The sequence below is a fragment of the Martes martes genome (assembly GCF_963455335.1).
Source record: "Martes martes genome assembly, chromosome: 11".
NCBI lineage: Eukaryota > Metazoa > Chordata > Mammalia > Carnivora > Mustelidae > Martes > Martes martes.
Genome location: NC_137899.1, coordinates 76318742 through 76342026, shown reverse-complemented (window position 1 = coordinate 76342026; position 23285 = coordinate 76318742).

The following is a 23285-nucleotide window of genomic DNA, read 5'->3' as shown; positions in this document are numbered from 1 at the left end:
TTTCACAGACACTGAAAAATGCTCCCCAAGTCAGAGACCAGGATACCCAGATGGTGGTGGCTCTGAGGAGTGTTTCCTTGGGCTTATGTACACCTGCTCAGATTACATCCATTTTGAATTCCCAAGTATTCTTTTATCTTTGGGCTTCTCTGAAACTAAAGATCCCATTAGAGTACTCAGGCACCAGAGAAAACCAAACCAAATTCAAAATACGTGATGAAGATAACTTATAGTGACTGATCCATACAACTTCGATCTGTCAGTAACACTCAGCGTGCAGACTGCAGGAGGCCTAAAGAGGCCATTTAGCTCAGGGTCTTTCAAAATACAGGTAGAGATCTAATGGATCATTATATCAATTTAGTGAGTCACGACTAGCAGTTTTTAAAAGTAGAATGGAAAGTGTCAGTACGTCATAGTGTCCGTCAATCCAAGTAAAAACAGTTTGTGACACTTTTGTTTCCATGACGTACATGTAAACATGAATGTGCTGGGCTGAGATGTGAGGCATAGTTCCCTGCGGGTCATGGCCACAAATTTTTCAAAGTCAATACAGTATAAGGGAGACTACTGGTGGGGGAGTAGCATGGGATAAGAAGGTCTTCGATGATCAACTGCCCTGGGGCTGAATTAAGCACTGCCAGGTCTTGGCTGGCTGGTCTAACTTAAGTTACTTAATTTCTTTAATGCAGTTTTCTCAGTAGGAGACTAGGGAGGGTCATGACAACACTGCAAGTTGTTCATGAGCATTAAATGAGGTAACACAAGCAAGCTTTCCTACTCCTCTCCCTCTTCATAAAATAAGGGATCTTACATCTCCTTGTGGCATTCCAACATCTTTTCAAAGTATAATCAATTCACAAATACGGAGGATTTAAAATCTGATGCTCATAATAGAGCTGCAAGTGTATGAAACAAGTGAGAGATATGTAAAATTATTAACTATAAAATACACTGGCAATTTCCATTTTCCTTTTATGTGAACTTGAAAGTATCTCCAAAATAGACTACCTTACTTTGCAGTTGCTTACATAAAAGAAAACAAGGAGAGACTTCACAAAAGCTGATTAAGTAGCCGATTTTGAGAGAGACAAGGATGAATTTTTTAAAAATGCAATCTTTTTTCCTTTGCAGTTAATACCTAATAACTGAAAATCAAGTTCAGTTGGCTAGCCCTAGCCATCACCTGACTTAGTCACCTGTTATGAACAAGTATGAGCCATTATAGCAAAGTCAGTCTCTGAAGTTATGGGATACTTTCTGAATTCTATGCTGCCCCTTTTATAAGATCCATTTTTCTCAGGGAACATCCCACAAATATCAAAAGAGTAAATCAGTGAACAGATATCCTTTGTTTGGTTTGGACTATAAACAAATATGTTTAGTTGCAGAATAAGATGTATGTTGAGTGTTAATTAGAGGGGACTATGGAAATACATTGAGAACAGATATGCAGTTGCACATTATTCTGCTTTAATGGTGAAGGTAACACTGGAATATCAGGAGCCATGTCCTCAAATTCTGGCCACAAAACTAAGATGACACTTTTTATCTCTAGGTTTCAGTATCCTCAGTGGGAAAAAAAATTAGAGCTTTTTCTTATTGCCCAGAAGAAAAGCACAACGGAAAATCAGAAACCCTGTTAGTTATTCCCATACATTTTGATACCTTAAAAGAGTATTAGCTAACCATACCCTGAACATGGTTTGGGTTATATTTTAAGGAAATCAAGAATATATTTCTCCTTAGCTAATTCAAAAGTAAGTTTGTTCAGAGTGGCTTCAGATCTTCATTCATTAAAGTAATACTAAGTGCTTGGGACCTGGGATTAAGTGTTAGGATGTGCTGGAAGCCACTCAGCTTGGAACTTACAGCCTATTGGGGTGAGACAGTGAGTAAATACACAAAACAAAATAACTTCATATTCCATGTGTTCTGTAAAGGAAACCAGTAGAACAATGTGACAGAGCACACTTGGGAAAGGTCATGGAGGAAGGATATCTTTGGGGCAGACTAGTTCAAGGAAAAGTCTTCAAGGACCTAACATTTACTCTGACACCTGAAGAATGAAAGGGATCTAGGGATGTGGGAGTCATGGGTTATGAAACTGGCAACTGCCCTAAGGAAGTAACAGGAAGGAGTCTGAGGCTTGAAACACATTCCACCAAGGGAAGAACTAAAAGGGATGAAGGTGGATGGTGTGGCAGAGAGTGTAGGCTCTGCTAAGAATCTGTAGCACAATGAGAAGTCACTGAAGAGTTTTAAGCTAGTGTCAGGCATTGATTTATATTTTTAAAAGACTGTTTAGAAGAGATCGGTGCTGCCCCCCAAAAATGTAATATTGCCAAAAATGTGAACCACATACATATTTTTAAGCTTTCTAGTAGCCATACTTTAAAAGGTGAAATAATATTTATTTAACCACTACATCCAAAACATTATCTTAAAAAGTAATCAATATTAAAAAGTATTGAAATATCTTACATTATTTTTTCAATCTAAGTCTTTGTCATGCAGTAAATTTCATAGCAAAAATGAAGACAAAGTATTTTTAGATGAAAAAAAAAAACCCCAAAAAACAAAAAACAAAACAAAAAAACTTGCTGTCCGCAGCTCTCCACTCCAAGAAATACCAAAGGAAGGTTTTCAATTGATTCCTGATAAAAATGTGTAACTTACCCCCAAAATGAGCAATGCTAGAAATGATACACATGGGAAATAAAATTATTTTTAAATTATCTAAAAGATCATTGCTAAAAAGGAAAAAAGTAACAATTAATGAATGGAGTTTATAACCTAAATAGAAGTAAATATATGACGAAGCACAAGGGATGGGACAGGAGAGAAATGGAAGTAACTGTGCTAAGTTTCTTAGATTATCCCTGAAATATTGTAATATTATTCAAAGGTACGAGGTAATAAGTTAAATATGCACATTGCCAACTAGAAAAACTGAAATTAAAAACTTTAAATTAAAACTAAAATTGAAATAAAAACTAAACTTAAAAGATTCTATGGTTCATGGATTGGAAGAATTGTTGCAATTTCCAAATCACCCAAAGCCATCTACAATTTAGTACAATCCCTAACAAATTCCAATGTCATGCTTTACAGAAAAAAAAAAAAAAAAAATCTAAAATTTACATGGTACCACAGAAGACCCTGAATAGCCAAAGCAATCCTGAGAAAGAAAAAAAGCTGAGGTGTCATACTGATTTCCAACTATATTGCAAAATTACAATAATCAACACAGTACAGGAGTCTGGTTCCAGATGGTGATGTAAGAAGATCCTAAACCTCCTGACATGGGTTCACTGAGTCTACAGCTGTATTTGGGACAATTTCTTCTTTAAGAAAGAAAGAACGAATGAACAAACAAACTGGTGGTGCAACTCTTTCACATGGAGCAAACAACAGAGAAAGTAAGAAGGTCTGAGGCACAACCTCACCATAAACTCCACGCTTGGCAGAGTGAACCAAAGTTGAAATGGAACTCAAAAGCCAGAGCTTCTCCCTGAGGAATGAAGGAAGAGAAGAGAGGAGTCTGGTGGCTGCAATCTCTGTGCTCTCCTCTGCCTGCTCCAGATGGGTGTCTTACAGAAAGAGGCAGAAACCCTTTTTTGGTGCCCTGATTTTTATAGCTGCTGCCAAAGAACACCTTTACATTGCCTGGCGCTGGGGGCCCAGTGCGGCTTATGCTGGTGGTTCCAACAGGACTGTAACTGAATGTAAAAAGGGTTCTTAAACAACTACCACCCCAGGACACAGCAACAGGAAACAGACCCTGGAAGATTTTAAATTTATCATCACAGCCTCAGTCTTACAGGCAGGCTTCTATCTGAAAACACATCCATGGGCTGACTATAAACCTTTCCTGAGGCCTTGGAGGCTGGGTGATATCTCCACACTCTCATTCCACTGCATTCCAAAACACCAACATCACACACTCTGCACATGGTGCACTAGTTTGTGGGGCTGCAATCCAGGAGATACTCCTTGATCACCAGGCTCTGGTGGCCAGGGGTCTGGTATTCCTGGTTTCCCAGGACTGTAACAGTTCAAGAGACCATTCTTGGCAGGCTACTATTCCCAAGGCACAGCATAGAGAGCAGAATGAAACATCCCCAGCCTTTCTGAGAAGTCTACTTGCTAGTCCTACAGCTTTGGCCTTAGGGGAAGGTTTCAAGATTGGCACACACCTAGAGACTACACAGGTACTCTCCAGGTGTGTAGATCAGGGGAAACAGTTGCTGGGAACTATTAAAAATTAAATAGGCTGCTTGTACAACCACAAAGTTCTGAGAGTCAACCAAGAGCTAGGGCAGAGAGTTGAATAAGGTTTATCTTCTACATAAGACCAACTCTTCCAGACTGGGAGATGTGTCTGTTCCATCTAACACATAGAAACCAATATAGGTAATAAGGCAAAATAAAGAAACAGAGAAATATGTTTCAAACAAAAGAATAAGATAACACCTCAGAAAGGTGAAGGAGTCCAGCACCAAACACCAGGCTTACAAGAAATGTTAAAGGGTTGTCTTTAAGCTGAAGCAAAAGGATGTTAATTAACAACAGGAAAACACATAAAAGAATAAAACACATAAAAGGATGTTAATTAACAACAGGAAAACACATAAAAGAATAAATCTCACTGGTAAAGGAAAATATATACTAAAGATAGTACATTAATCACTCATAAAACTAGTATGAGGTTTAAAGATATAAGTAATAAAAAGAACTGTAAATATAATACTTAGGTTGGGATACAAAGGTATAAAATGTGACATCAGAAATAAAATGTGAGTGAAAAAGTAAAAATATAGAGCATTAGAATGTGTTCAAACTTAAGCTTTATCAACTTAAAACAGACTGTCATAGAAATAAGTTATATAAGTTTCATGGTAATAATCAAGCAAAAACCTATGGCATATGTGGAAAAGTTAGTAAGAAATGAATCTAAGCCTATCACCAAAGACAGTCATTAAGTCGCAGAGGAAAAGAACAGAAGAAGAAAATAGAAACAGGGAGCTATAGAATAGCTAGAAAACAATGGCAACAGGTACATACCCAACAATAATTACTTTAAATATAAAAGGACTAAGTTCCCCACTCAAAAGACACAGAATGAATGGATTAAAAAAAAACAAAAAACAACTATATGCTGCCCACAAGAAATTCAATTTAGACATAAGGCCACACATAGACTGAAAGGGAAGGAATGGAAAACGATATTCCATGAAAATGGAAGCCAAAAGAAAGCTGAGATAGCTATATTTATATCAGGCAAAATATTTTAAAACAAACACTAACAATAAAGAAGGGCATCACATATTGATAAATGGGTCAACCCAACAAGGGCATACAACATTTGTAGGTAATTATGCACCCAACATAGGAATGCCTAAATATATAAAGCAAATATTAACAGACCTAAAGGGAGAAATTGAAGAACAATGCAATGATAATAGGGACTTTAATGTACTACTCACATTCTTAAATAGATCATCCAGACAGAAAACAAGGAAACACTGGCTTTAAACAACACTTTAAACCAGATGAACTTAACAAATACATGAAGAACATTCTACCCAAAAGCACCAGAACACATATTCTTTTTTTTTAAGATTATTTATTTAATTTATTTCTTTGATAGAGAGAATGAGAGAAAAATCACGAGAAAGGAGAGGTCAGAGGAAGAAGCAGACTCCCCGCTGAGCAGGGAGCCCAGTGCAGGACTCAAACATGGTATGCCAGGATCATGACCTGAGCCAAAGGCAGTCGCTTGACCAACTAAGCCACCAACTGGCACGCCAAGAACACCTAGTCTTCTAAAATGCACCTGGACAGTCTCAAGGGTAAATCATGTATTAGGTCACAAAATAAGTCATAACACATTTAAGAAGACTAAATCATATCAAGCATCTTTTCTGACCACAGGGATATGAAATAGAAATCAATTACTAGGAGAAAATTGAAAAAACTCACAAATATGTGGAGAGTAAACAACATGGGTTGTTCAGACTAAACATAGGTCAATGAAGAAATCAAAACCAATAAAAAAAAAAAAAATACCTTGAGGGGAAGAGTCAAGATGGCAGAGAAGTAGCAGGCTGAGATGACATCAGGTAGCAGGAGATCAGCTAGATAGCTTATCAAACCATTCCAAACAACTACAAATCCAACAGGAGATTGAAGAGAAGAAGAGCAACAATTCTAGAATCAGAAAACCAACCACTTTCTGAAAGGTAGGACCGGCAGAGAAGTGACTCCAAAGCGACAAGAAGATAGACCGGAGGGGAGGGTCTGGCTCCCCGCAAGTGGCAGAGCAATGAAGCACAAAATCAGAACTTTTAAAAGGCTGCTCCACTGAGGGACATTGCTCCAGAGGCTAAGCTGGGTTAAGCCCACATGGGGACAGCATGGTCTCAGGTCCCACAGGGTCACAGAAGGATCAGGGGTGTCTGAGTGTTGCAGAGCTCACAGGTATTAGAGGAGGGAAGCTGGCTACAGAGACGGAGCCAAGGAGTGAGCTCTCAACTAAGGGTTACCTTAAATTGTGATCCATGGCACAGACCACTGCTCTGTGAGCAGGGACACCACATGATCTAGGGAGACCCCCCTAGAAGACCGCAGGGATCTGTGGGGTTTGGAGACTCCAGGCGGAGCTGTGTGCCAGAGACAGAGATGCTTGGGCACAGGCTGTGTGAGGTTGGAGCGCAGCCAGAGGCCAGGGAGATGGGAATGATTGAGCGCTTTTCTCCGAGTGTGCACTGAGGAGTGGGGCCCTGAGCTCTCAGCTCCTCTGGGCCAGAGATGGGGAGGCCGCCATTTTCATTCTTGTCCTCTGGAACTCTACAGAAAGTGTTCAGGGAACAAAAGCTCCCGAAAGCGAACCCAAGCAGATTACTTAGCCTGGTCCCTGTTAAGGGCGGGGCAATTCCGCCTCGGGCAAAGACACTTGAGAATCACTACAACAGGGCCCTCCCCCAGAAGATCAGCAAGAAATCCAGCCAAGACCAAGTTCACTTACCAAGGAGAACAACAGAATTCCAGAGGAGGAGAAAGCAAAGCATGGAATTCATTTCTCCCCGTGATTCTTTAGTCTTGCAAAGTTAATTTTTTTTATTTTTTTCTTATGCTAAAATTTTTTTAACTTTAACTCTTTCCTCTTTTAACATTTTTAACTAGTTTATCTTAATAATACCTTTTATTAAAAAATTCTTTTTTGAACTTTCATTAGTATAGTCATATTTTATCCTTCATTATATCTAACTTTATTTTTTGTATACACGTAGGGTTTTTTCTTCTAAAAAAATTTGGGATACAACTTCTTCTAAGAGATCAAAATATACCCAAATCTAGCACAGGGCTTTGTTCTAGTCTCCAGCCTGAGCAAATTCTCTCCACTTTCTTTTTCTTTATTCTCCCAACCAACTTATCTTATCGACTCCTGTTTTAGAAATTAAAAAAAAATTTTTTTTCATCTTTATAGTCATATTCCATCCCTTCATCGTGTTTACCCTTATATATATTTTTCATTCTTTAAAATTTTGGGAGGTAGTTTATTCTAAGAGACCAAAATACTCCCAAAATTAAGTGGGTGACGCTGTTCTAGTCACCAGTCTAATATATACGTGTTTTCTCTTTTCTTTTTTTTTTTTTTAATTTTTTTTCCCCTAAACTTCTTTTTGCCCCCTTTCTACCCACCACGATTTGGGATCTGTTCTGATTTGGTTAAAGCACATTTTCCTGGGGTCTTTGCCACCCTATTAGTATTTTATTTGCTCCTTCATATATTCTTATCTGCATAAAATGACAGGGCAGAAAAACTCACCACAAAAAAAGAACAAGAGGCAGTACCAAAGGCTAGGGACCTAATCAATACGGACCTTGGTAATATGTCAGATCTAGAGTTCAGAATGACAATTCTCAAGGTGCTAGCTGGGCTCGAAAAAGACATGGAAGATATTAGAGAAACCCTGTCCGGAGAAATAAAAGCCCTTTCTGGAGAAATAAAAGAACTAAAATCTAACCAGTTTGAACTAAAAAAGCTATTAATGAGGTGCAATCAAAAATGGAGGTTCTTACTGCTAAGATAAATGGGGCAGAAGAAAGAATTAGTGATCTAGAACATCAAATGACAGAGAATAAAGAAGCTGAGCAAAAGAGAGACAAACAACTACTGGACCATGAGGGAAGAATTCGAGAGATAAGTGATAGCATAAGACAAAACAACATCAGAATAATTGGGATTCCAGAAGAAGAAGAAGAAAGAGAGAGGGGAGCAGAAGTTATATTGAAGAGAATTATTATAGAGAATTTCCCTAATATGACAAATGGAACCAGTATCAAAATCCAGGAGGTGCAGAGAACCCCCTTCAAAATCAATAAGAATAGGTACACACCCCATCACCTAATAGTAAAATTCACAAGTCTTAGCAAAAAAGAGAAAATCCTGAAAGCAGCCTGGAACAAGAAGTCTGTAACATATAAAGGTAAAAATATTAGATTGGCAGCAGACTTATCCAGAGACCTGGCAGGCCAGAAAGAACTGGTATGATATATTCAGAGCACTAATGAGAAAAATGTTCAGCCAAGAATACTATATCCAGCTAAGCTATCACTGAAAATACAAGGAGAGATCAAAATCTTCCAGGACAAACAAAAACTAAAAGAATTTGTAAACACCAGATGAGCTCTATAGGAAATATTGAAAGGGGCCCTCTAAGCAAAGAGAGACCCTAAAAGTAGTAGATCAGAAAGGAACAGAGACAATATGCAGTAATAGTCACCTTACAGGCAATAAAATGGCACTAAACTCATAACTTTCAATAGTTACCCTGAATGTAAATGGGCTAAATGCCCCAATCAAAAGACACAGGGCATCAGAATGGATAAAAAAACAAAACCCATCTATATGCTGTCTACAGGAAACTCATTTTGGACCCAAAGACACCTCCAGATTGAAAGTGAGGGGGTGGAAAAAAATTTACCATGGTAAAGGACATCAAAAGAAAGCTGGGGTGGCAATCCTTATATCAGATCAATTAGATTTTAAGCCAAAGACTATAAAAAGAGATGAGGAAGGACACTATATCATACTCAAAGGGTCTGTCCAATAAGATCTAACAATTTTAAATATCTATGCCCCTAACATGGGAGCAGCCAACTAGATAAACCAATTAATAACAAAATCAAAGAAACACATAGACAATAATACAATAATAGTAGGGGACCTTAACACTACCCTCACTGAAATGGACAGATCATCCAAGCAAAAGATTGACAAGGAACTAAAGGCTTTAAATAACACACTGGACCAGATGGACATCAAAGATATATTCAGAACATTCCATCCCAAAACAACAGAATACACATTCTTCTCTAGTACACATGGAACATTCTCCAGAATGGACCACATCCTGGGTCATAAATCAGGTCTCAACCGGTATCAAAAGATCGGGATCATTCCCTGCATATTTTCAGACCACAATACTCTGAAGCTAGAACTCAATCACAAGAGAAAATTTGGAAAGAAGCCAAATACATGGAGACTAAAGCGTATCCTTCCAAAGAATGAATGGGTCAAATGGGAAATTAAAAAAGAATTGAAAAAATTCATGGAAACAAATGATAATAAAAACACAATGGTTCAAAATCTGGACACAGCAAAGGCAGTCCTGAGAGGAAAATATATAGTGATACAAGCCTTTCTCAAGAAACAAGAAAGGTCTCAAATACACAACCTAACCCTACACCTAAAGGAGCTGGGGAAAGAACAACAAAGAAAGCCTAAACCCAACAGGAGAAGAGAAACCATAAAGATCAGAGCAGAAATCAATGAAATAGAAACCAATAAATAAATAAATATAGAACAAATCAACAAAACTAGGAGCTGGTTCTTTGAAAGAATTAATAAGATTGATAAACCTCTGGCCAGACTTATCAAAAAGAAAAGAGAAAGGACCCAAGTTAATAAAATCATGAATGAAAGAGGAGAGATCACAACCAACACCAAAGAAATACAAATAATTATAAGAACTTATTATGAGCAACTATACGCCAGCAAATTTGACAATCTGGAAGAAATGGATGCATTCCTAGGGAAATATAAACTACCACAACTGAACCAGGAAGAAATAGAAAACCTGAACAGACCCATAACCAGTAAGGAGATTGAAGCAGTCATCAAAAATCTCCCCACAAACAAGAGCCCAGGGCCAGAAGGCTTCCCAGGGGCATTCTACCAAACATTTAAAGAAGAATCAATTCCTATTCTCCTGAAACTGTTCCAAAAAATAGAAATGGAAGGAAAACTTCCAAACTCATTCTATGAGGCCAGTATTACCTTGATCCCCAAACCAGACTAGCATCCCATCAAAAAAGAGAATGACAGACCAATATCCTTGATGAACACAGATGCAAAAATTCTCACCAAAATACTAGCCAATAGGATCCAACAGTACATTAAAAGGATTATTCACCACGACTAAGTGGGATTTATCCCAGGGCTGAAAGACTGTTTCAACATCCGCAAATCAATCAATGTGATATTAATAAAAGAAAGGACAAGAACCATATGATACTCTCAATAGATGCTGAAAAAGCATTTGACAAAGTACAGCATCCTTTCCTGATCAAAACTCTTCAAAGTGTAGGGATAGAGGTACATACCTCAGTATCATCAAAGCCATCTATGAAAAGCCCACCACGAATATCATTCTCAATGGAGAAAAACTGAGAGCTTTTCCGCTAAGGTCAGGAACACAGCAGGGATGTCCGTTATCACCACTGCTATTCAACGTAGTACTAGAAGTCCTAGCCTCAGCAATCAGACAACAAAAAGAAATTAAAGGCATCCGAATCAGCAAAGAAGAAGTCAAACTATCACTCTTTGCAGGTGATATGATACTATACATGGAAAACCCAAAAGACTCCACTCCAAATCTGCTAGAACTTGTACAGGAATTTAGTAAAGTGTCAGGATATAAAATCAATGCACAGAAATCAGTTGCATTTCTTTACACCAACAACAAAACAGAAGAAAGAAAAATTAAGGAGTCAATCCCATTTACAATTGCACCCAAAACCGTAAGATACCTAGGAATAAACCTAACCAAAGAGGCAAAGAATCTATACTCAGAAAACTATAAACTACTCATGAAAGAAATTGAGGAAGACACAAAGAAATGGAAAAATGTCCCATGCTCACAGATTGGAAGAACAAATATTGTGAAAATGTCTATGCTACCTAAAGCAATCTATACATTTAATGCAATACCTATCAAAATCCCATCCATTTTTTTCAAAGAAATGGAACAAATAATCCTAAAAATTATATGGAACCAGAAAAGACCTTGAATAACTAGAGGAATATTGAAAAAGAAAGCCAAAGTTGGTGGCATCACAATTCCAGACTTCAAGCTCTATTACAAAGCTGTCATCATCAAAACAGTATGGTACTGGCAGAAACAGACACATAGATCAATGGAACAGAGTAGAGAGCCCAGAATTAGACCCTCAACTCTATGGTCACCTAATCTTCGACAAAGCAGTAAAGAATGTCCAATGGAAAAAAGTCTCTTCAACAAATGGTGTTGGGAAAATTGGACAGCCACATGCAGAAAAATGAAACTGAACCATTTCCTTACACCACACATGAAAATAGACTAAAAATGGATGAAGGACCTCAATGTGAGAAAGGAATCCAACAAAATCCTTGAGGAGAACACAGGCAGCAACCTCTTCGACCTCAGCAGCAGCAACTTCTTCCTAGGAACATCGCCAAAAACAAGGGAAGTAAGGGCAAAAATGAACTATTGGGACTTCAAGATCAAAAGCTTTTGCACAGCAAAGGAAACAGCAAAGGAAACCAAAAGACAACTGACAGAATGGGAGAAGATATTTGCAAATGACATATCAGATAAAGGGCTAGTATCCAAAATCTATAAAGAACTTATCAAATGCAACACCCAAAGAACAAAGAATCCAATCAAGAAATGGGCAGAGGACATGAACTGACATTTCTGCAAAGAAGACATCCAGATGGCCAACAGACACATGAAAAAGTGCTCCACATCACTTGGCATCAGGGAAATACAAATCAAAACCACAATGAGATACCACCTCATACCAGTCAGAATTGCTAAAATTAACAGGTCAGGAAATGACAGATGTCGGCGAGGATGCGAAGAAAGAGGAACCCTCCTACACTGTTGGTGGGAATGCAATCTGGTGCAACCACTCTGGAAAACAGCATGGAGTTTCCTCAAAAAGTTGAAAATAGAGCTACCCTATGACCCAGCAATTGCACTACTGGGTATTCACCCTAAAGATACAAATGTAGTGATCCAAAGGGGCACGTGTACCCGAATGTTTATAGCAGCAATGTCCACAATAGCCAAACTATGGAAAGAACCTAGATGTCCATCAACAGATGAATGGATAAAGAAGATGTGGTATATATACACAATGGAATACTATGCAGCCATCAAAAGAAATGAAATCTTGCGATCTGAAATGACATGGATGGAACTAGAGGGTATTATGCTTAGCGAAATAAGACAATCGGAGAAAGACAACTATCATATGATTTCCCTGATATGAGGAAGTAGAGATGCAATGTGGGGGGTTTGGGGGGTAGGAAAAGAATAAATGAAACAAGATGGGATCGGGAGGGAGACAAACCATAAGAGACTCTTAATGTCACCAAACAAACTGAGGGTTGCTGGGGGGAGGGGGGGTAGAGAGAGGGTGGTGGGGATATGGCCACTGGGGAGGGTTTGTGCTATGGTGAGTGCTGTGAAGTGTGTAAACCTGGCAATTCACAGACCTTTACCCCTGGTGCTAATAATACATTATATGTTAATAAAAATTTTTAAAAAATACCTTGAGGTAAATGAGAAGAGAAATACAGCACACCAAAATGTATAGGATGCAGGAAAAGCAGTTCTAAGAGGGAAGGTCATAGGAATAAATGCCTACCTCAAGAAACTAGAAAAAGAAGAACAAAGCCCAAAATTTGTTGGAGGAAGGAAATAATAAAGACAAGAGCAGAAGAAAATGCAAAAATAAAAATACAATAAAAAAAATAACAAGAGCTGCTTCATTGAGAAGATAAAATTGACAAAACTTCAGCTAGATTCACACTGAGGGAAAAAAAGGGGGGGAAAGGCTCAAATAAAATTAAAAATGAAAGAGCAGACATTATAGCTAATACCACAGAAATACAAGGATCATAAGAAATGACTATGAACAATTATATGCCAACAAATTGAACAAAAAAGATATGATTAAATTCCTAGAATCATATCTTTTAAGACTGAATCATAAAGAAAATAGAAAATCTGAACAGATCGATTACTGCTAAAGAGATTGAATCAACAATTTTAAAATTCCCTACTTAGAAAATTCTAGAACCAGACAGCCTCACTGGTAAATTCTACCAAACATTCAAAAAAGAATACCAATCCTTCTCAAATTTTTCCAACAAACGGAAAAGCAGCAAACACTTCCAAACTCATTTTGCATAGTCAGCATTACCCCGATACCACAACCAGACAAGGATACCACAAGGAAAGAAAGTACAGGCCACTATCTCTGATGGACATAGATGCAAAAATCCTCAACAAAATATCAGCAAACCAAACTGAACAATACACTAAAAATATCACATACCATGATCATGTGAAATTTATCCCAGAGATGCAAGGAAGATTCAACATCTGCAAATCAATAAATGTGATAGACCACACTGACAAAATCCAGGACAAAAATATTATAATCATCTCAATAGGTACAGAAAAGCATTTGACAAAATTCAACATCCATGTATGATAAAAACTCTCACTAATGTGGGTATAGAGGGAACATACTTCAACATAATAAAGGCCATCAATGACAAATCCAGAGGCAATGTTATCCTCAAGGGTAAAAAAACTTTTCCTCTAAGATCAGAAACAAAACAAAGATGCCTACTTTCTCCGTTTTTATTCAACATGCTGTCAGAAGTCATAGCCAGAGCAATCAGGCAAGAAAAGAAATATAAAAAGTATCCAAACTGGAAAACAAATAAAATTATCACTGTTTAGATGATGGTACTAAATAAAAGAACCTGAAGGCTCTACCAAAAACCTGTTAGAACTAATCAGCAAATTCTGTAAAATTGAAGGATACAAAATAAATATATAAAGATCAGTTGTGTTTCTACATACAGATAGCAAACTATCTGAAAGAGCAATTATGAAACCAATCTAATTTATTATTGCATCAGAAAGAGTAAAATCCCTAGGAATAAATTTAATCAAGGAGGTGAAAAACCTGTACATGGAGTTATAGTTATATATAGCTGCATGTAGTTATCAGACAGTGATGAAAGAAGTGACACAGATGAATGGAAAGACATTCTATGCTCATGGATTAGAGGAACTGATATTGTTAAAATGCCCGTACTATCCAAAGCAATCCAGATTCAAAGTAATTTCTTTCAAAATTCCTGTGGCTTTTTTTTTAATAGAAATAGAACAACCCTAAAGTCTGTATGGAGCCACAGAAGGTATTGAATAGCCAAAGCAATCTTGAGAAAGAAGAACAAAGCTGGAGGCATCATGTTCACTGATTTCAAACTATATTATAAAGCTACAGTAATCTAAATAGTACAGTATTATCATAGAAACAGACACATAAAACAATGGAACAGAACAGAGCCCAGAAATAAACAAAGGAGCCAAGACTCCACAATCGGGAAAGAGTAGACTTCAATAAATGGTGTGGAAAAACTGGACAACCACATGCAAAGAATGAAACCAGGCCACTATCTTATGCCTTATAAAAAATTAACTCAAATGGATTAAGCACTTAAATGTAAGACATGAAACCATAAAACTCCTAGAAGAAAACAGATGGTAAGCTCTTTGGCATTGGTCTTGATGATTTTTTGGATTTGACACCAAAAGTGAAAAAGGCAAAAAATAAACAGTAGGGGACATGTGCGTGGCTCAATTGTTGGGCATCCAACTCTTGATTTTGGCTGAAGTCATGACCTCAGGTTGTGAGGTCAAGTCCTACATCAGTCTCTGTTCTCAGTGGGGAGTCTTCCTCTTTCTCTTCCTCTCTTTCTCCCCCTGTTTGTGCATGAATGTGCAGCCTCTTTCTAAAATAAATAAATCTATATATAAACAGGTGGAACGACATCAAACTAAAAAGCTTCTGCACAGCAAAGGTAACCATCAACAAAATGAAAAGGCAATATGTTGAATGGGAAAATATATTTACAGAATATATGATACGGGGATTAAGATAAAAAAAAGGATTCATAGGACTTATTAAAACAAACAATTTGATTAAAAGATAGGCAGAAAATCTTAATAAGCATTTCTCTAAAGAAGACAGAGAGATGGCCAAAAGGTACATGAAAAGTAACTCAACATCATTAATCAGCAAGGAAATGCAAATTAAAACCATGGTGATTTATCATCTTAGACCAGTTAGAATGGCTATTATCAAAAAGACAAGAAATAACAAGCATTGGCAAAGATGTAGAGAAAAGAGAACCTTGTGTACTATTGTTGAAAATGTAAACTGGTCCAGACACTAGAGAAAACAGTATGGAGGTTCCTTGAAAAAATTCAAAACAGAATAACCATACAACCCCACAATCCCACTTCTGGTGATTTAGCTAAAGAAAATAAAACACTAACTCAAAAAGATATCTGTACCTCCATGTTCACTGCAGCATTATTTACAATAATTAGGATATGGATCCACTGCCTCCACCATCTGCTCCAGACTGGCTGTGGGAACCAGGGTCCCAAGTTCCATTCTTGGGAGGCCCCTGTGGTGCAGGAGGTTGCGACATCAGGCCCCAGTGGGGACTTGTGCATGTCCGTCCGTGGAGGCAGACAAGGAAAGGGAGAACGTCGGCTGCAGGGAAGCAGAATATCATCTCCGTATTGAACCAGATCAACTCCTGTCTAGACAACCTGGAGGAGAAGAATGACCACATCCACAACCACCTGCAGGACCTGCTTGAGTACAACAAGTAGACATATCTCGTGTTCTAACAGCAGCTCAGGGAGGCCCCTGGTGATGCCAATTCCTGGACTCTGGAAGCCCCCAACGCACCCCAACCCTGTCTCCCTGAGCTAGGCTCTGACCTGAGTATTCACCACCTGGCTTAGCTCCCTTCACAAGGGCTGGCCTACAGGTCACCTTGTGGGTCTTTCTGCCTGGGCCACCTTTCTGGTACTCTCCTTGGCTTGCCTGGGTCAGCTCCACTACCTGGTGTGACCCACCTACCTTGCCCACCTGTCCAATCGTGGAGCACTTCCCACTCTACCCAGGATGCTGCAGGTATCCACATTAAATGGGGCTCCAACAATAAAACAACAACAACAAAACAAAGAAACAATAACTAAGATATGGAAACAAGTTGTGTTCATCAGGGGATGAATGGATAAAGAAAATGTGGTATATATGTACAATGGACTTACCAAGTTATAAAAAAGAAGGTAATACTGCTATCTGGGTTAAGGTGGATTAAACTTGAGGGCATTACACTAAGTAAGTCAGACAAGGAAAGAAATACTATGTGATCTCATGTATATGTGGAATCTAAAAAAAAAAAAAAAAATCAAACTCATGCACAGAACAGATTTTTGGTTGCCAGAAGCAGGAGTTGGGGTCTGGGGGAAATGGGTGAAGATAGTTAAAAGATACAAACTTCCAGTAAGATAGATAAGTTCTGGGGATGTAATGCATAGCATGGGGACTACGGTTAAGAATACTATTTGTATACTTCAAAGTTGCTGAGAGTATATATTAAAAGTTCTTATCACAAACAGAAATTGTAATGATATGAGGTGATGGATGTGTTATTTAAACTCACTGTTGTAATCGTTTTGTGATACATGTATACTAAATCATGATGTTGTATGTCTTAAACTTATACAATATTATATGTCAATTACATCTCAATAAAGCTAGGGAAAAAACAATCAGTATAATTCAGCATATTTACCACATATAGAAGGAAATCATAGGATCATCTCAAAAGATGCAGAAGAGGTAGTGATAAAATGCAATACTCATTTGTGACAAATACTCCCAGCAAATGAGGAATAGAGGAGAACTACCTCAACCTGATGAAGGACATCTAGGAAAAACCTGTAAGCAACATGATATTTAATGTGGAAAGACTTATGCATTCCCCTATGATCAGGGGAAGTCAAGGACATATGCCCTCACCATTTTTTGAAAAATGTCTATACACTGGGATAGAAAAAGTTAAGCTGTTATTATTTGAAGGTGACAGATCATATAGACAGAAAATCCTAAGGAATCTACAAATGAGTTACTACAACTAATAAGTGAATTTAGTAAGGTCCAGGATTTAAGATCAGTCTACAAAAATCAATTGCATGTTTCACCCAGTGATTTAGGACTTTTTTTTTTCCCCTTTAGGAGGAGAAAATAGACTGATCAAATTCACTTGATTTCTGAGATCCTGTGTCTTCAAGGTGCCTAAACAATCCATGTTCTACTTCCTTCCTGACAAATCCTTCAAAGGGTATTTAAGTCCAAATATAATAACATTTTCACTAAAATATTTTCTTAAAGCAAAAGCAGCACAAGTTGGTTTGGTCAAGCTAGTTTGTTGTTCACACATTTCTGACAATTTACCCTGGAATTTTCAAGACTGCCCTTGTTAGTTATGAAATAGGAACTAGTGAAATATGTTGCACCTGGGTGGGGTAATTTGAGAGGGGAGAAAGGATGTTCCCTCTCCTTTCTTCCTTGTTTCTGAACTGTCTTACTAAATGTCTTACTAAAAATTTTGGTATTTTGTGCTACTGTAAATAGAGCACAGAAACTGAAATCAAACTCCCTGTTCTGCCCTTGAGTGACCTGTGTCATTGGCCTTATGAAACTTAACTTTTCTAGGCCTAGATTTTTTATTTGAAATTAAAGTATCTCTTAACTTCAGAAATCTTCCCTTCTGTAATTATCAGGTAACTCAAATTATCTCAGAGTAGTTTTTAAAGATTTTTATTTATTTGACAGACAGAGATCACAAGTAGGCAGAAAGGCAGGCAGAGAGAGAGAGGAGGAAGCACGCTCCCTGCTGAGCAGAGAGCCAGATGTGGGGCTCGATCCCAGGACCCTGGGATCATGACCCAAGCCGAAGGCAGAGGCTTTAACCCACTGAGCCACCCAGGCGCCCCCCAGAATAGTTTTTGATATTATTATCTCCAGCTAAACACTGAGAGATGGAATCAGAATTCCCTGCTCATCCAGCAGCCTGCTTCTCCCTCTGCCTGCCATTCCCCCTGCTTGTGCACATGCATTCTTGCTCTCCGTCTCACTCTGACAAATAAATAAAATCTTTAAAAAGAAAAAAACAAAACCCAACTACTACAATGGCCTCGGAGTAGTTGTTAAAATCAAGGAAAGACAAAGACCAGTCTTAAAGTTGCCTTGAGAAGACAAAACTAGTTTAGTCATGTAGGCAAAGCTTAATTTAGCTTATTTTGCAACACAACTGACAGAATGGGAGATGATATTTGCAAACGACATATCAGATAAAGGGCTAGTATCCAAAATCTATAAGATCTTATCAAACGCAACACCCAAAGAACAAATAATCCAATCAAGAAATGGGCAGAGGACATGAACTGACACTTCTGCAAAGATGTCTGAATGGCCCACAGACACATGAAAAAGTGCTCCACATCACTCGGCATCACGGAAGTACAAATCAAAACCACAATGAGATACCACCTCACACCAGTCAGAATGGCTTAAATTAACAAGTCAGGAAAGGACAGATGTTGGCAAGGATACAGACAAAGGGGAACCCTCCTACACTGTTGGTGGGAATGCAAGATGGTGCAGCCACTCTGGAAAATAGTATGGAGGTTCCTCAAAAAGTTGAAAATAGAGCTACCTTATGACCCAGCACTCGCGCTACTGGGTATTTATCCCAAAGATACAAATGTAGTGATCCGAATGGGTATGTGCACCAGATGTTCATAGCAGCAATGTCCACAATAGTCAAACTGTGGAAAAATCTAGATGTCCATCAACAGATGAATGGATAAGGAAGATATGGTATATATATCTATATATATACCTATATATAGATATACACACACACACACACACACACATATATATACACATACATACATACAATGGAATACTATGGAGCCATCAAAAGAAATGAAATCTTGCCATTTGCAATGATATGGATGTAACCAGAGGGTAGTACACTAAGTGAAATAAGCCAGAGAGAGAGAATTATCATATGATCTCTCCGATATGAGGAATTTGAAAGGCAGTGTGGCGAGTCATGGGGGACAGGGAGGGAAAAAATGAAGCAAGATGAGATCGGGAGGAAAACAAACCGTAAGAGACTCCTAATCTCAGGAAACAAACTGAGTGTTGCTAGGGGGTGGTGGGGGGAGGGATAGAGTGGCTGAGTTATAGACATTTGGGAGGTTATGTGCAATGGTGAGTGCTATGAACTGTCTAAGGCTGGTGATTCACAGACCTGTACCCCTGAAGCAAATAATACATTATATGTTAATAAAAACAAACAAACACAAAACTACATTAAACAAGTACTGATAAGGATGTGGAGAAATTGAAACTCTTACACACTGCTGCTAAGGATGCAAAATGGTACTGCTGCTTTAGGAAATATTAAGACAGTTCTTTAACATGTTAAACATAGAGTTTGTTAACATAACATATATTAATTAACCTAATTAACTAATTAAGTTAATTAACATATGTTAATATAAGTTATATTATCTGTCAATTCCACTCCCAGATATATATCTAAGAGAAATGAAAACATATATGTTTAACAAAAACTGGTATATGAATATTCTTAACAGCATTATTCATAGTAGCCAAAAAGTGGATTCAACTCAAATGTCTATCAACTGGATGGGTAGATAAAATGTGGTTTATCCATACAATGAAGTACTATTTTGCAATAAAAAGTGATGAACAGTTGATATGCTAAATGGATGATTCTTGAAATCAGTTAGAAAAGCCAGACAGAAAAGTCTGCATATTATACACTTTTATTTATATAAAATGTCTAGAACAAGCAAATCTATAAAAGGAAAGTAAATTAGTTGGGTAGACCTGAGATAAGAGCGGAGAGACAAGGAAGGATAGCTAATGGATACGGAATTCCTTTTGGGGGTGATGAAGATGTTCCTAAATTGGATTGTGGTGATAATTACACAATCCTGCGCATATTATAAAAACCACTGAATTAGCACAGTTAACATTCATGAGTTTTATGGTATGTAAATTTTATCTCAATACAGCTGTTTTTAAAGATTTTATTTATTTATTTATTTATTTGTCAGAGAGAAAGAGAGAGTGAGAGAGAGGGAGTGCACACAAGCAGGCAGAGAGGCAGGCAGAGGCAGTGAGCGAAGCAGGCTCCCTGCTGAGCAAGGAGCCTGATATGGGACTCGATCCCAGGACGCTGGGATTATAACCTGAGCCAAAGACAGTGGCTTAACCATCTGAGCCACCCAGGCGTCCCTCAATACAGCTGTTTAAAAAACAAACAAACAAACAAACAAAAAAACAAAAAAACATATGCCAAACTGTTTTACAGAGATGCTGTGCAGTTTTACATTCCCACTAGCTATGTATGCATCCTTTCCACTGAGTGTTGTCAGTATTTTTTATGTAAGCCAAAATAACAGACTACATAGTGTAATAGTGTAATAGTGGAGTGAAACCTCTCCGTGGCTGTAATTAGCTAGTGATGTTGGGGAGTGCTCGGGTGGCTCAGTCTGTTAAGCATCTGCCTTCGGCTCAGTTCTTGATGTCAGGGTCCTGGGATGGCCTCTGCACTCAGCAGGGAGTTTGCTTCTTCACCTTCTGCGCCTCCCCTCCGCTTGTGCTCTTGGTCTCTCTCTCTCTCTCTCTCAAATAAATAAATAAAATCTTAAAAAGAAAAAGATAGAAAGAAAATAGCAAAGATCAGAGAGGAAATTACTGAAATATATAGAGAAACTAAAAAGAGAATAGAAAAGATCAACAGAACTAAGAGCTGGTTTTTTGAAAAGATAAACAAAACAGACACACTTTTAGCTAGACTCACCAAAAAGAGCAGAGGACTCTAATAAATACAATCAAAAATGGAAAAGGAGACATTACAACTGATACCACAAAAATACAAGAAATCATGATACTACTATGAACAATTATGCACTAATGAGTAAGAAAATCTAGAGGAAATAAATTTTAGAAACATAAACTGAGACTGAATCATTCAAGAGAAGAAAATCTAAGCAGATTGATTACTAGTAAGGAAACTGAATCAGTAACTAAAAACCTCTCAACACAAAGTCTATGACCAGACAGCTTCATTAAGGGAATTCTATTACATTTTTATGGAATACCAATCCTTCCCAAATGCTTCCAAAAAACAGAAAAGGAAGGAATACATCCAAACCCATTTTATAAGGCCAGCATGACTCTAATACCAAAAATAGACAAATACACTACAAGAAAGAATAGGCCAATATTCCTCATAAACACAGATGCAAAATCCTCAACCAAATATTGGCAAATCAAATTCAATAATGCATTAAAGGATCACATACCATGATCAAGTGGGATTTATTCCAGTGATTCCAGGATGACCCAAAATGTGCTAAATTGATGTAATTCACTACATTAACAAAGTAAAGGAAAAAGGTATAATCTTCTAGTTATGAGATAAATAAGTAGTAAGGATGTAATGTAGAACATGTTGAGTACAGCAGGCCTTACTGTATGACATATAAGAAAGGTTTCAAAGGAATAATTCTGGAGGTGCCTAGGTCACTCATTTGGTTAAGCAACTGCCTTTGGCTTAGGTCATGATCCTGGAGTCCTGGGATCGAGCTCCGCATCAGGCTCCCTGCTCAGCAGGAAGTGTGCTTCTCACTTCTGTCTCACGCTCTCTCTCTCTCTCTCTCATTCTCTCCTTTTCAAATAAATAAATAAAATCTTAAAGAGAGATGGAGAGAGAGAGAGAGAGAGAAAGTCTGGAGAGTTCTCATCAAAAAATTTTTTTCACTTTTTTCTATCTTTTCTATTTCTTATATCTATATGAGAAAAGAGAGGAGCTGAACTTATTGTTGTAATCATTTCACAATACACGTAAACCAAACCATCAGGTTGTGTGCTTCAGGGGGAGGAGTCAAGATGGCAGAGAAGTAGCAGGCTGAGACGACATCAGGTAGCAAGAGATCAGCTAGATAGCTTATCAAACCATTCCGAGCACCTACAAATCCAATAGGAGATAGAACAGAAGAAGAGCAACAATTCTAGAAACAGAAAATCGACCACTTTCTGAAAGATAGGACGGTGGAGAAGTGACTCCAAAGCAACAGAAAGATAGGACGGGGGGAGGGGCTGGCTCCCGGCAAGCAGCAGAGCAACAGAACACAAAATCAGAACTTTTAAAAGTCTGCTCCACTGAGGGACATCGCTCCAGAGGCTAAACCGGGGTGAAGCCCAGGCGGGGACAGCGTGGCCTCAGGTCCCGCGGGGTCACAGAAGGATCGGAGGTGTCTGAGTGTTGCAGAGCTCGCAGCTATTAGAGCGAGGAAGCCGGCTAGAGACGGAGCCAAGGAGTGAGCTCTCAACTTGGGGTTACCTTGAACCATAATCCATGGCACAGGCCACGGCTCTGTAAGTGGGGACCCCACAAGATCCAAAGAGACATCCCTGGAAGAGCTCAGGGATCTGCGGGGTTCAGAGACTCCAGGCGGAGCTGTGTGCCAGAGACAGAGATGCTTGGGCACAGGCTGGGTGAGCTCGGAGCGCAGCTGGAGGCCAGGGAGATGGGAGTGATTGAGCGCTTTTCTCCGAGTGTGCACTGAGGAGTGGGGCCCCGAGCTCTCAGCTCCTCTGGGCCAGAGATGGGGAGGCCGCCATTTTCATTCCTGTCCTCTGGAACTCTACAGAAAGTGTTCAGGGAACAAAAGCTCCCGAAAGCGAACCCAAGCAGATTACTTAGCCTGGTCGCTGTTAAGGGCGGGGCAATTCCACCTCGGGCAAAGACACTTGAGAATCACTACAGCAGGGCCCTCCCCCAGAAGATCAGCAAGAAATCCAGCCAAGACCAAGTTCACTTACCAAGGAAAACAGCGGAATTCCAGAGGAGGAGAAAGCAAAGCATGGAATTCATTTCTCCCCATGATTCTTTAGTCTTGCAAAGTTAATTAATTTTATTTTTTATTTTTTTCTTACGCTAAAATTTT